The 13,561-nt window shown below is 43.9% G+C and overlaps 1 protein-coding gene across 11 annotated transcripts in view; it reads left to right on the plus strand.

Annotated features, from left to right (window-relative positions):
- The window catches only part of PPFIA2 (PTPRF interacting protein alpha 2), a 656,694-nt gene that overhangs the window by 345,802 nt on the left and 297,331 nt on the right, over positions 1–13,561 (plus strand). The window lies entirely within an intron of this gene.

Below are 13,561 nucleotides of genomic sequence, written 5' to 3' on the forward strand. Positions count from 1 at the left end.
AGCAACTGGGCAAAACCATGTTGCACTGCAGGTGGGGTAGATGTAATGTGCAGCAAGATTTACATTTGGATGGGTTATACTGTTTCTGTGCAGGGTAAATACTGGCTGTTTTTGCTCTGTAATTGGGTGCTGCGGACCCCTTGTGGCGCCATATAAATAAAGGATAATAATAATAATAAATGTAGCCCACAGGTGTTAGACCGCTATATTATTTTTACACTGCAATTTAGATTTTAGTTTGGACACAGTCCACCTAAATCTAAATCTCTCTGCACATGTTACAGTATATCTGACCAACCTGCAGTCCGGCATGGTTTTGTCCAGTTGTGTGCTTTTCTGCTTTACTAACAAACATGAATCAGGCCCTAAATCCACCTGAACTGTGTTTGTGTAGATTTAGACAGTGTATGTTGCAGACTCCTCTATCAGCCTCCTGCACTGTCTCTGCAACTGGGCAGCTGTTACTTGGCCCATGCATGCTGAGGGATGGAGGGAAGCTGGTTCATGCAGAGGGGAGTGAGTGGTAGCAGTAGAGTAGAATCAGTATGAAGGAAGGTAGGAAAAGAAGAGGAAGGGGAGGGACATGAGAGATGGGAAAGTAAGAAACTGGAGGAGAGAAAAGGAGAGCGGAAAGGAGGGTAGAGAAGGGTTGAGCCCATCAGAGAGGTTGAATGGACCAGTCAGCTGCCCTGACTGGCTGTGTACTCAGCCTGTCACCCCAGGCCTCCAAGATATGTATTTTTTAATAATATCAAGCTAAATTATTTGTACTTTTCATGATTTAATTGCTTTAAGGCCACTGGCGTTCCTATAATGGGTGCAGTGTGTGCGGTGCACACAGGCCCCTGAGTCCAGAGGGGGCCCCCACTGCACACGCTGAACCCATTTTCTGAATACTCACCCCTCCAGAGTCCCGCGGAGAAGTCCACGGCGGTGTTAAAACTCTGTGAAAATGGCCCAGCGGCCATTTTCATGGTGTTCTGCGCATGCGCAGTAGAGAAATCTCAGGGAAAATGTCCGCTGCACCATTTTCCCGGAGATCTGCGCATGCGCAGTAGAGTCTGAGCGCTCTAGTGCTCAGACTCTCAGCGCTGCCGGCAGAGAGGAGGGAGCCCGAACGGAGGATGCTGCACCCGGGCCTCCTCCTCTCTTAAAACGCCCCTGTTTAAGACTATGTTCAGCAGCGGATCCTACTTACTTTAAGTAGGGGGGCTGCCGCTACCCCCAGCCTGGAGAGGAGACATGGAGCCCTGCACCATGGATCTGAAAGGTGCGGTGTAACTGCGCATGCGCAAACCCCTGGCTTCTATTGACTTTATCGGCTGCAGCTCGTAGAAACTGGATTGGACTGCATGTAAGGCAGCTCTCTGCCTATCGCAGCATGGTCTGGCAGTCCTGAGGGAGAAAACACCTCCCAGTGGGACTGCCTTCTATGTCTGTGACTGGCAGGTAGGATTTCCAATGGAGATGAGCGGGTTCGGTTCCTCGAGATCCGAACCCCCCCTAACTTCACGTGTTTTACACGGGTCCGAGCCAGCCTCGGATCTTCTCGCCTTGCTCGGTTAACACGAACGCGCCCGAACGTCATCATCCCGCTGTCGTAGTCTCGCGAGATTCGTATTGCATATAAAGAGCCGAGCGTCGCCGCCATTTTTACTCGTGCATTGGAGATGATAGCGAGAGGACGTGGCTGCGTTCTCTCAGTTTCTGTGCTCAGTGTGCTGCAAATATCTACGTTCTCTGCCTGAAAACGCTACATATCTGTGCTGCATTGTAGTTGTGCGCAGTATATAGTAGGAGGACAGTGCAGAAATTTGCTGACCACCAGTATATATATATATATATATATTAAAAGATGGAGAACAAAAATGTGGAGGGTAAAATAGGGAAAGATCAAGATCCACTTCCACCTCGTGCTGAAGCTGCTGCCACTAGTCATGGCCGAGACGATGAAATGCCATCAACGTCGTCTGCCAAGGCCAATGCCCAATGTCATAGTAGAGAGCATGTAAAATCCAAAAAACAAAAGTTCAGTAAAATGACTCAAAAATCTAAATTAAAAGTGTCTGAGGAGAAGCGTAAACTTGCCAATATGCCATTTACGACACGGAGTGGCAAGGAACGGCTGAGGCCCTGGCCTATGTTCATGGCTAGTTCAGCTTCACATGAGGATGGAAGCACTCATCCTCCCACTAGAAAAATGAAAAGACTTAAGCTGGCAAAAGCACAGCAAAGAACTGTGCGTTCTTCTAAATCACAAATCCCCAAGGAGAGTCCAATTGTGTCGGTTGCGATGCCTGACCTTCCCAACACTGGACGGGGAGAGGTGGCGCCTTCCACCATTTGCACGCCCCCTGCAAGTGCTGGAAGGAGCACCCACAGTCCAGTTCCTGATATTGAAATTGAAGATGTCACTGTTGAAGTACATCAGGATGAGGATATGGGTGTTGCTGGCGCTGAGGAGGAAATTGACAAGGAGGAATCTGATGGTGAGGCGGTTTGTTTAAGTCAGGCACCCGGGGAGACACCTGTTGTCCGTGGAATGAATATGGCCATTGACATGCCTGGTCAAATTACAAAAAAAATCACCTCTTCGGTGTGGAATTATTTTAACAGAAATGCGAACAACAGGTGTCAAGCCGTGTGTTGCCATTGTCACGCTGTAATAAGTAGGGATAAGGACGTTAACCACCTAGGAACATCTTCCCTTAAACGTCACCTGGAGCGCATTCATCAGAAGTCATTGACAGGTTCAAAAACTTTGGGTGACAGCGGAAGCAGTCCACTGACAACTAAATCCCTTCTTCCTCTTGTACACAACCTCCTGCAAACCACACCACCAACTCCCTCAATGTCAATTTCCCCCTTAGACAGGAATGCCAATAGTCCTGCAGGCCATGTCACTGGCAAGTCTGACGAGTCCTCTTCTGACTGGGATTCCTCTGATGGATCCTTGAGTGGAACGCCTACTGCTGCTGTTTTTACTGCTGGCGCTGCTGTTGTTGCTGCTGGGAGTCGATCGTCATCCCAGAGGGGAAGTCGGAAGACCACTTGTACTACTTCCAGTAAACAATTGACTGTCCAACAGTCCTTTGCGAGGAAGATGAAATATCACAGCAGTCATCCTGTTGCAAAGCGGATAACTCAGGCCTGGCAGCTGTGTTGGTGTTAGACGTGCGTCCGGTATCCGCCGTTAGTTCACAGGCAATTAGAGAATTTTTTGAGGTAGTATGTCCCCGGTACCAAATACCATCTAGGTTCCACTTCTCTAGGCAGGCGATACCGAGAATGTACACAGACGTCAGAAAAAGACTCACCAGTGTCCTAAAAAATGCAGTTGTACCCAGTGTCCACTTAACCACGGACATGTGGACAAGTGGAGCAGGGCAGACTCAGGACTATATGACTGCGACAGCCCACTGGGTAGATGTATTGCCTCCCGCAGCAAGAACAGCAGCGGCGGCACCAGTAGCAGCATCTCGCAAACGCCAACTCGTTCCTAGGCAGGCTACGCTTTGTATCACCGCTTTCCATAAGAGGCACACAGCTGACAACCTCTTACAGAAACTGAGGAACATCATCGCAGATTGGCTTACCCCAATTGTACTCTCCTGGGGATTTGTGACATCAGACAACGCCACTAATATTGTGCGTGCATTACAATTGGGCAAATTCCAGCACGTCCCATGTTTTGCACATACATTGAATTTGGTGGTGCAGAATTATTTAAAAAATGACAGGGGCGTGCAAGAGATGCTATCGGTGGCCAGAAGAATTGCGGGCCACTTTCGGCATTCAGCCACCGCGTGCCGAAGACTGGAGCAGCAGCAAAAACGCCTGAACCTGCCCTGCCATCATCTGAAGCAAGAGGTGGTAACGAGGTGGAATTCAACCCTCTATATGCTTTAGAGGATGGAGGAGCAGCAAAAGGCCATTCAAGCCTATACATCTGCCTACGATATAGGCAAAGGAGGGGGAATGCACCTGACTCAAGCGCAGTGGAGAATGATTTCAACGTTGTGCAAGGTTCTGCAACCCTTTGAACTTGCCAAACGTGAAGTCAGTTCAGACACTGCCAGCCTGAGTCAGGTCATTCCCCTCATCAGGCTTTTGCAGAAGCAGCTGGAGAGATTGAAGGAGTAGCTAAAACGGAGCGATTCCGCTAGGCATGTGGGACTTGTGGATGGAGCCCTTCATTCGCTTAACCAGGATTCACGGGTGGTCAATCTGTTGAAATCAGAGCACTACATTTTGGCCACCGTGCTCGATCCTAGGTTTAAAGCCTACGTTGTATCTCTCTTTCCAGCAGACACAAGTCTGCAGATGTTCAAAGACCTGCTGGTGAGACACTTGTCAAGTCAAGTGGACCGTGACCCGCCAACAGCACCTCCTTCATTTTCTCCCGCCACTGGAGCTGCCAGGAAAAGGATCATATTTCCAAAACCACCCGCTGGCGGTGATGCAGGGCAGTCTGGAGCGAGTGCTAACATCTGGTCCGGACTGAAGGACCTGCCAACGATTACTGACATGTCGTGTACTGTCACTGCATATGATTCTGTCACCATTGAAAGAATGGTGGAGGATTATATGAGTGACAGCATCCAAGAAGGCACGTCAGACAGTCCGTACATATACTGGCAGGAAAAAGAGGCAATTTGGAGGCCCTTGCACAAACTGGCTTTATTTTACCTAAGTTGCCCCCCCCCCCCTCCAGTGTGTACTCCGAAAGAGTGTTTAGTGCAGCCGGTAACCTTGTCAGCGATCGGCGTAGGAGGTTACTTCCACAAAATGTGGAGAAGATGATGTTCATCAAAATGAATTATAATCAATTCCTCCATGGAGACATTCACCAGCAATTGCCTCCAGAAAGTACACAGGGACCTGAGATGGTGGCGAAATAATACTCTGTGAGGAGGGGGATGTACACAGTGAAAAGGGTGATGAATCGGAGGATGAGGAGGAGGTGGACATCTTGCCTCTGTAGAGCCAGTTTGTGCAAGGAGAGATTGATTGCTTCTTTTTTGGTGGGGGCCCAAACCAACCAGTAATTTCAGCCACAGTCGTGTGGCAGACCCTGTCGCTGAAATTATGGGTTTGTTAAAGTGTGCATGTCCTGTTTATATAACATAACGGTGAGTGGGAGGGCCCAAGGACAATTCCATCTTGCACCTCTTTTTTTAATTTATTTATCTTTGCATCATGTGATGTTTGGGGCTAATTTTTGTAAGTGCCATCCAGTCTGACACTGCAGTGCCACTCCTAGATGGGCCAGGTGTTTGTGCCGGCCACTTGGATCGCTTAGCTTAGTCATCCAGCGACCTTGGTGCAAATTTTAGGACTAAAAATAATATTGTGAGGTGTTCAGAATAGACTGGAAATGAGTGGAAATTATGGTTATTGAGGTTAATAATACTATGGGATCAAAATTACCCCAAAATTCTATGATTTAAGCTGTTTTTGAGGGTTTTTTGTAAAAAAAAAACACCCGAATCCAAAACACACCCGAATCTGACAAAAAAATTTCAGGGAGGTTTTGCCAAAACGCGTCCGAATCCAAAACACGGCCGCGGAACCGAAACCAAAACACAAAACCCGACAAATTTTCGGTGCACATCTCTAATTTCCAATAGGAATTCACTGCCAGTTGCAGTGAAGCCAGTGCAGTCACTGACTGCATCTGCCTCCACTGACACTGAGAGTTGTGGCGGATTTTACCGGGGGGAAGGGGAGAGGGGGGTTCCAGTCTTGCAGCCATAATTAAAAATCCGCCACTGATTATATTCAAGGAGCAGCTATAATTCTATATAAAACCCATCTCACAGTTCGAGGCTTAGAGTAACAATTAATTAAACTCCAGAATTATCATCATTCAAGTCAGAGTGTCCGCAAAACCAGAGTAGCATTTATAAAACAATCAATGCTGAGCTTAATTATTTATTTGAACAGTTTGATTTTGAGTAATTCCTTCACCAGCTTCCCAGATGAATAACTTGTGTACAGACTTTAAGAGTGCAGTTATGCTTGTCAAATGTCATTAACTATGCAAAGGATTTTTTTTTTACCTCAGGCTTGTAGACTATGACCAAACATAAAAATTTACGGTTACAAGCAATGATTGTGGATGACAGAATTCCCCTGGTTCATGTACATCTGGAAGGCAAATGTAAGCGCACAGGCCATTAGCATCCCGTACCATTGCATAACACTGTACTACAAAAACTATAGTAAAATACTTCAGCTTATGCTACATGAAATTGAATACAAGCTACCTTGTGGATTTACATAATTTAAAAGGAAATGCAATCCTACTGTTACATCTGATAAGACCAGCAAAACGTAACTGATATTGCATTTAATATCTTGATCTTCTATACTTGTTTCCACTTTGTAGTTCTACTATTGAGTGCATGCAACATATTGCATATAGCTTGTCCTCCACCCATAGACATTCTTTCAAGAATATATAGCATTGTGTTATATATTTTGTGAAGTACTCCTTTCTGTCATCAGCAGTCATTGGGGCAGATGTATTAAGCCTGGAGTCGGCATAAGGAAGTGATAAACCAGTGATATGTGCAAGGTGATAAACGCACCAGCCAATCAGATCCTAACTGTTAATTTACATATTGGAACTGATTGGCTGGTGCGTTTATCAACTTGCACATACCAATGGTTTATCAATTCCTTATGCCTTCTCCAGGTTAATACATCCGCCCCATTGTTTGTTACAGTATTTTTGTGTGCATGACCATAGTCTACAACCTTGGTTTTTTGGGGGGGCTTTGTTGAAAAGACCATTGCTGCATTGTATATTGGAAGAGTCATATATTTATTCCATAGACAAAATATTAAAACTGTAACTAATACATTGTGAGATCAAACTCCCTGTCAGACAGACCAATTATCTGAGTTTTCTTCCATACACTTTTATATAATTGGTGTCTCTGAAGGTGAGAGCATCAATTATCACGTGTTGGGCATGTTGAAAGATTTTTTTATACCAGACTGTTGTTTAATTGCAGAGTATACGGGCCACCTTAAGACCTATACATAGACAATCTTAAGACGGCACCATAATATCTAGTACATCAATATACTGTATATATTCTTTCTTATTTTGCTTCACACACAATTTATTTTTGAGATACAAGAGTAAACCAGAAATAATTTCCTAAATTGTGTAACTGACACAATATCTGACCTTTTATAGTTTTGTTCCAGTTTATTTGCAATAAAGTCATTATAACAGTTATTTGTCTAAGAATAAAGTAAACATACCAATTAAAGTTGTTTGAATAAACCAGCCAAAGAGAATTTTTCTTTGGGACACCATTAGTTTAAAGATTCCAACATCAGTCATATCTGTCAGATACTGTATGACCTTAATTCTGTGTGGCCAAGTCTGAAAGTACAGGTTGTCTGCTATTCAGACTGAGTAGCTGATCCAATGATTCACACTGGCCCTATTGGGCAATGACTGGAATGAAAGGGCAGATCTTGGAAAAATATTTGAAAACCAGTCGTTTGGTTAAAACTTGGGATGAGCAGGTTTGGTTCCCGGGGAACCGAATCCCCCCAAACTTTTTGATCCGAGGTGGGATCCGAGTCCGGCTCGGGGCTTCCTGCCTTACTCGGATCCCAAAATGAGGCAAAACTTCATTATCCAACTGTAAGACTTTTGCGGGTTTTGAATTCTATATAAGTCCCCGCGCATCCGCGCCATCTTCACTATGGCATTGGAGAGTGTACTGGACGGATGTGTCAGTCTCAGTACTGGGTGTCAGGGTGTGTGGCAGGTGGGGGCTCCCTGTGTGCTGCATCTGAAAATGAGGTGCTCTCTCTGCTGTATCTAAAAAAGGTGTGTTCTCTCTGTCTGCTGTATCTGAAAAAGGGGTACTCTCTCTGTCTGCTGTATCTGAAAAAGAGGTGCTCTCTGTCTGCTGTATCTGAACTGGGTGATCTGTTCATCCACCCAGGGGCTCTGCCCCACTGTAAAATGAAAATAATAAAGGCTAAAAACAAAGCCTAAAATTATTAAAAAATATATTTATTTTTTTGTTTGTGCTGTACCCCAGTGTACTATACAAATTTTATTTTATTTTCATAAGTGCTGTGACACTGCTGGTCAGACCGCAAGATATGATTTCCTACTCATACACTTATTGTGCGACACTGTCTGTGAAGTCAACCGCAGTGGGTAAATATTATATATATTTCTAACTCATTTGTGCAATGCTGTCAATTAAGTTAACCGCAGTGTGTAATTATTATTATATATATTTCTGACTCATTTGTGCGACGCTGTCTGTGAACTCAACAGCAGTGTGTAATTATATATATATATATATATATATATATATATATTTCTGACTAATTTGTGCAACGCTGTCGGTGAAGGTCAACCCCACTTTTTGTTGCTAGAGATGGAGGCTACTACCAGTGCTGAAGCTGCTGCCATTAGTCATGCATTGACAATGCAAGTCAGTCGACTTTATCTGCTAAGGCAGATGCCCAGGGGCATAGAGAGCTTAAGTCAGGGTATGTAAAATCATTTAATTTTAGAGTGGTAAAGAAAAAAAAATCAAAAAGAAAGTTAGCTACAGAGACAGAAATATAAATAATAAAAAAACTGCGCTGTGCCTGGGATTGTTGTGCTTGAGCTGCTCTGTGTGTAAAATTACTTGTAAGTGGGTATAACAAAGTGCTTGGATTATGTGTAAATGCAAAAATGAATATATGAGATGAATGACTATATTGTAACCAAAACAACAGTATAAAAAATGGTGCAATACCTGTAAATAAAAAGGGTTAGTTAAAAACAAAAGATTCTGATGTTTACAGCCCTTTTGTATAGTAACTGAGATCTCCAAACAGTGTTTAAGGATTGCAGGGGTTCCGTTTTTTTGCCGTGCAGGCAGGTCCGTATATAGATAGTCCCGAATACCTGACTCTCCCTATACTACCAACCTTGTAGGTGGCGACGTCCATCCTCCTCTGGCTGGTTCCCCCGCTCCGACTTGTTCCTTTCTCCGGCCGCCGCTCACTTGCGCTGTGCGGCGCTCGGTGAGTCCTTGCTGTCCCGATCTGTGAGGCGGCTGCAAAAACGGCTTCCAGAGGGTCAGCTGCGTGCTGGTGATAGGAAGCAAATGAAGTGATAACTTTGTCTTTTGGAGTCCGTTTTCCCAGAAAAGACTGGGAAAACGGACTCCAAAAGACAAAGTTATCACTTCATTTGCTTCCTATCACCAGCACGCAGCTGACCCTCTGGAAGCCGTTTTTGCAGCCGCCTCACAGATCGGGACAGCAAGGACTCACCGAGCGCCGCACAGCGCAAGTGAGCGGCAGCCGGAGAAAGAAACAAGTCGGAGCGGGGGAACCAGCCGGAGGAGGACGGACGTCACCACCTACAAGGTTGGTAGTATAGGGAGAGTCAGGTATTCGGGACTATCTATATACGGACCTGCCTGCACGGCAAAAAAACGGAACCCCTGCAATCCTTAAACACCGTTTGGAGATCTCAGTTACTATACAAAAGGGCTGTAAACATCAGAATCTTTTGTTTTTAACTAACCCTTTTTATTTACAGGTATTGCACCATTTTTTATACTGTTGTTTTGGTTACAATATAGTCATTCATCTCATATATTCATTTTTGCATTTACACATAATCCAAGCGCTTTGTTATACCCACTTACAGAGGCAGAAAGACAAACCTTGTATTCAGAATCAGAACCATCAGACATTCTTGAGGAACTTTTAGGGGTGTCCAGATCAGCTATGTGTGAGTCTGACATTTCTCACACTGTCCTTATAGAGAAGCCTCTTTCACCTCCTTCCACCATTTCTGAACCATCTGCACATGTGGGGAGCAGTACAAGTAAAGATGGTGATGAATCTGATGAGGAGGACATAATACAAATTGAGGATTCGTGTGTGGAAGTGGGACAGGATGAGGGGGATATGTGTGTACTATCTGACAGTGGGGATGTTGATGATGATGATGATGTTTGTGTAAGTCAGCCACCAGTGGCTACAGTTGTTGACCTTGATAAAAAGAAAGCCATTGCGATGCCTGGGCATAAAACAAAAAAATCCACCTCTTGGGTGTGGGATTATTATTACCCCAATCCTGACCATGTTTATGAAAGCATCTGCTCCATTTGTGAGGCCAAATTTAGTAGAGGTAGGAACATTAGCCATCTAGGCACCTCCTCCATGTTACGTAATTTGCGGCGAAGAAATTAAATGTATTGTACAAGATTATAATGTAATTAACACCTCATCAACATCCTCAGAGTAATTACTTAACGGAGGAAGTCCTTCTAAAAAAATGTGTTGTGGGGGCCCAAACAAAACAATAATTTCAGCCACAAGTGACCGTCCCTGTCGCTGAAATTATTGGTTTACAAAACTGTTCATGTCCTGTTTAATATATACAACATAAGGGTGAGGCAGGGACTTTTCCGTCTTGCACCTCTTTTCTTTGCATTATGTGCTCTTTGAAGTATTTCTTTGGAATACTGTAGTTTGTAAATCTGCCATCCTATCTGTCACTGCAGTGCCACTCCTAGATGTGCCATGTGTTTGTGCCATCCACTTCTGTCGCTTATCTTAGTCATCCAGGAACCTCAGTGCAAACTTCTGGCCTAAACTGGATGAAAACAATATTGTGAGCTGTGTCTGGAAATGAATGTTATTATGGTTAATAAATAATACTGTAGGAACAAAAACAGGCCCAAATTCTGTGATTTTAGCTGTTTTTCCCCCAAAAAATACAGATCCAAAACCCACAAGGGCGGTTTTGGCAAAACCAATACAGATCCAAACCACGAAGGAAATACAGATCCAAAACCAAAACACAAAAAACGGCCCGGCTCACCCCCAGTTAAAACACGTTTCATTGTTCAGTTGAAGGAGACTGTGGGGCAGATTTATTAAGCCTGGTGAAGTGATAAAGTGGAAGGTGATAATGCACCAGCCAATCCCCTCCTAGATGTCATTTTTCAAACCCAGCCTGTAACATGGAAGTTAGGAGCGGATTGGCTAGTGCATTATCACCTTCCACTTTATCATTACACCAGGCTTAATGAATCTGCCCCTGTATTTCTTATTGGATCTTAGAGCAAAGGGGAAATATGGATACCTGTTACTTAGATTTATTATTAAATAACAAGGCCTTTAATTCTGTGCCATATTTTTTTTTGTGCATTTCCTTATAGTGTGATTTTAGTTAATTTGTATATCTCTTTAATGTTTATTTTGCAGTATTTTAAAAAATGTATTTTAACATGCTTATGGTCAATCAGATCAAGCAGTTTAGGTTTCCTTTCAAGACTGTATAGGTCAATAGATATGTACATATCTTGGTTATCCGCTAATTTGTGTTTTCACATTTCTCTTCAGCCAATATAGGCCCTCATTCCGAGTTGATCGCTCGCTGACGTTTTTCGCAGCGTAGCGATCAGGCTAAAATTCAGCTATTCTGCGCATGCGTATGGTACGCAACGCGCACGCGCGAAGTACTTTCACACAAAACTATGCAGTTTTACACAAGCTCGAGCAACGCTTTTCAGTGGCTCGAGTGTTCGTAGTGTGATTGACAGGAAGTGGGTGTTTCTGGGCGGCAACTCAGCGTTTTCAGGGAGTGTGCTGAAAAACGCAGGCGTGCCTGATAAAAACGCAGGAGTGGGTGGGGAAACGGGGGAGTGGCTGGCCGAACGCAGGGCGTGTTTGTGACGTCAAACCAGTAACTTAACAGACTACAGTCATTGCAAGCTAGGAGTAAGTATCGAGCCACTCTGAAACTGCATGACATTTTTTAGTAGCAGAACTGCTAACCTTTCGTTCGCACTTCTGCTAAGCTAAGATACACTCCCAGAGGGCGGCGGCTTAGCGTTTGCCCTGCTGCTAAAAGCAGCTAGCGAGCGATCAACTCGGAATGAGGGCCATAGTTTCTCTCTCTTTTTGTTAGACACAAATATAATAAAAAACTTTATACTGCTTCTGTTTTCTTTATTTTTTTCAGCAGAGTTAGGAGTAATGCAGGCATTAGCGAGTCTGGGCAATGTTTTAAAGAGGCAATAATTTAAAAGGCAAAAACAGTTGGTTTGTCCTTTTAAATGATTGCACCTTTATAACATCAGCCAGACTTGCTGGGATCCCACTGATGACTGCAAATCGCAAGCTATTACATTTACCCCTCACTGTCTGTATGCCTCCTTCCGATCAGTCCTTTGCATAACCTGTCCTGTTGTAATTGTTCTCCAGTTTGCTCATTCTTTTCATTTTGTTTCTTTTCCCTTAAATATATTTTGGTGTTTTTTTCTTGGAATGATCATCAGTGGGTTAACTGGCATCGATGGTGCCATTGGTTCTTTACATTGATGGCATGAAACCTTCAATGGTTTCCACCCATCAGAGGACAATCCTGCTGTGGGTAATGGCAGGTGGTGGACCAATTAGGGAAGGGGCGGGGCTTAATGGTGCTTCAGGGACAGGGTTGAGGTCCATGCCTTATGTGCCAAGGGGACTGGTGAATCTGTAATGGGTGCAGTGTGCGCAGTGCACACGGGCCTCTGGGTCCAAGCCAAGGGTGCCCACACTGCACCTGTGTTTAATTAATTACCTTTCCAGAGGCCCCCATCGTCAGTGCTGCAGTCATGGCAAAAATCACCAGCAAAATGACTGCTGTGCATGCGCAATAATGAATTGTCACCGTAACATTGCAGGCGCCATGTTTGTTGAGACCTGCGCTTGCATGGTAGACTCTGGCACGATTCCAAAGTCTACCATGCTATAGAGAGGAATGGGTCCACTAGGAGTCTGCACAAGGGCCGCATCCTCTGTTAAGACTCCCCTGGCCAAGAGGAATGAAAAAAAATCATCCCTGCCTCTCAGCCATCAATGGTGTAGGAACATCAGATCTCCGATATTTTTGTCAAGACCATAGAGGTCAAACACTTGATAATTGTTAACCACCAATAGTCGTGGGGCATCACTAATCTTTTCAGGTGTCTCTTTCTGGTTTCAGTCTGTTACCTTATTTTGCAGTTGATTGAGACCAACTGTTGTCTAAAGTACTTTTGTGGTCATTTACCTATATACAGTATCTCTTTGTTTACCGTTGATCTTAAACACTAATCGTACAATAACATTATAGTTGCTTCCAGTACTTGCTCACCTACAACTTTAAACAGTACGGTCTCTGCATATCCTCAATTTTGAGCACATTTTGTTGTATTGTTTTTGTTGATAAGAAGTTCATATCACTTTGTAATGTGAAACCAGATGACCGATATACAATCCTTGCTAAATCTAATCTATTGCAAGCATAACTAAGATCAGTTGATATGATAACATTTTTTTTATTTTTTATTAATGCTCTGTTCAGAGAACTTTTACCAAGGTTTCCTTTGGGATACACTTGAAAGTTGGGGAGCTATTAATATATTAATCTGGTTGTTAAAAAAAATAATTGCTGATCTGTTTGCTGGATTGCAGTAACCACTGACATATTGTAAGATCCATGCCTTCAAGCTGTTATAATATTTGTCATTTGTTT

This window comes from Pseudophryne corroboree, chromosome 6, assembly GCF_028390025.1.
Source record: "Pseudophryne corroboree isolate aPseCor3 chromosome 6, aPseCor3.hap2, whole genome shotgun sequence".
NCBI classification, from domain to species: domain Eukaryota; kingdom Metazoa; phylum Chordata; class Amphibia; order Anura; family Myobatrachidae; genus Pseudophryne; species Pseudophryne corroboree.